Here is a 2,569-nt window from a genome sequence, read left to right on the forward strand (position 1 = left end):
GCAAATTTTCATTTTTGGGTGAACTATTCCTTTAATGTGCAACCCATAATGCAGAAAAAAAAACTCAACAGAGATCCTCAGTCTTGTGATGGAAGAAAACGTGCATTTGGACCTAGTTACAGTTTAGTGGCCAGTCTGTGGATTGCCAGCAAAATCCTCTTAACGTAATGGACAGAGCCAGAGCCATAATGACTATCATTATGACAACACCATCGGCTGTCTTGTGATTTTGTCATAAAGCAACAAACTGCAGCATCCTGCCAGAATAAATTAAGGGTTTTCCTATGTGTTGATGGGATATCAACAATTTCAGTGGGAACTAAAATATTGTAGCACTCAACACCGGCTTTAACATTTACACTATAAAATCCAACAGTTATCGATGTACCATGAATTTCCTCAGGGATAAAAACCACTGAGAAACAGAATAATTACTGTCCATTCCATTTTTGGTTACCATTGACTTACATTATTGACAAAAAAAAATTAGACGTTTCTCAAAATATCTTCTTTTATGTTCAGCAGAAAAACGAAAGTCATTCATGTTTGCAACAACATGGGGGTGAGTAAAGTATGGCATATGTTTATTCTACAACTGTTGCCTCTGTAAGTATAAACATTACATCAGTGTTTTCAAACAATTCAGTCATTACAAAAGTTTACAAGTTATTTGTTATTTTTATTTCACTAAACGAATAAACTGAATTCGCATTGCTGTCTGGTATCAGATGCTACATTGACACACAAAAAAATGTTTTATTGTTTTAAAAAATTATCTAGGCTTGCTCATCACAAATATGTTAAGAATACCACAAAATAGCACTAATGTGAGCAATATTTGGCAGTCATAATTAATGTTCTACAGCCATAGTCATGTTAAAGGAATCGTTTACCCAAAAATTACCCCTTAGGACATCCCAGATGTAGATGAGTTTGTTTCTTCATAGGAACTGATTTGGAGAAATTTAACATTACACCACTTGCATCAACGGATCTTGGGGTGCCAACGGGTCAATGGGTGCTATCAGAATGAGAGTTCAAACAGCTGATAAAAACATCATGGTATAAATTGTGTGTACATTTTCAGCAAATTTTCATTTTTGGGTGAACTATTCCTTTAATGTGCAACCCATAATGCAGAAAAAAAAACTCAACAGAGATCCTCAGTCTTGTGATGGAAGAAAACGTGCATTTGGACCTAGTTACAGTTTAGTGGCCAGTCTGTGGATTGCCAGCAAAATCCTCTTAACGTAATGGACAGAGCCAGAGCCATAATGACTATCATTATGACAACACCATCGGCTGTCTTGTGATTTTGTCATAAAGCAACAAACTGCAGCATCCTGCCAGAATAAATTAAGGGTTTTCCTATGTGTTGATGGGATATCAACAATTTCAGTGGGAACTAAAATATTGTAGCACTCAACACCGGCTTTAACATTTACACTATAAAATCCAACAGTTATCGATGTACCATGAATTTCCTCAGGGATAAAAATCAATGAGAAACAGAATAATTACTGTCCATTCTATGCCTTATTAAAGACCAAATAAAGCATAAAAATGCAGACACTGCACCTGGAATGCTGACATAGTGTGCATAACTGATTTTTCAAAATTAAAAAAATAAAAATAAAAAACGGGAAGAAGACATTCATTAGTTTGCATGCTGTGCAGTCATGCAGACAGTCTCCTGAAGAGATTATTAATTGCTTTTTCTCTCCAGCTCCTGTTCTCATTTTCAGCTCCACTCCATTTCAAATCAGAGCGTCGTAGCCAAACTCCCACCACATAACAGTTTCATAGCACCGGAAAATATTTTCTCAACCCTTTTTAAGATTAAAAAGGAACAAACAAACAAAATCCACTAATTTGCCTTAAGTAAAGGCTATGCCTTGAGGCAGAACTAGGCCACAGAATGCATTGCTTTGTGTATAACGAATCTAGTGAGAGAGTTGCGGTGTGACTTAGCTTCACAGTCCGCTAATTAAATTTGCTCCTTAGTAGGATGTACAGCTAGAGACACGGTCCTAGTTTTAATGAGAGCCTGATCTTTTCACATTGATCTATCCTATGACGCACAGACCATAGAACCTTAGAGAGAACATGGAGGCTGAATTGTGAATTGCATTGTGCTTTATATTACAGCATTTTCTCAATTTCAATGTTTGCTTCAATGTATAGTTTTATGTATTATTTATTTTTTGAATTTATGATTTTGTGAATTAATCATCCACAGTTCTTTGGTATCATTCAATGTATTATGTCTAAACATGCACATAAAAATTACAGTACACGCATTGAAATATTTATTTGGTTTAAAATGACATTCTTTTACATCTTTTAGTTTGCCTTTTATATTATAATTTACAGTAATATTCACATGGAACATATTTTAATCATTTTATTTACAGCTGAAATTATTTACAGAACCTTTAACATTTTTGTTTGTCATACCACTCCCTTAATTGAGAATTGGGACTCCTCTGTTATACTTTTAAATACTATAGATACATATACCGTATGTCAGAATGTGGAAAAACAAGGCGTGACAAATTAAATAAAAATA

This window comes from Sinocyclocheilus rhinocerous, unplaced genomic scaffold (genome assembly GCF_001515625.1).
Source record: "Sinocyclocheilus rhinocerous isolate Xijiao unplaced genomic scaffold, SAMN03320098_v1.1 scaffold148, whole genome shotgun sequence".
Classification (NCBI taxonomy): Eukaryota; Metazoa; Chordata; class Actinopteri; order Cypriniformes; family Cyprinidae; genus Sinocyclocheilus; species Sinocyclocheilus rhinocerous.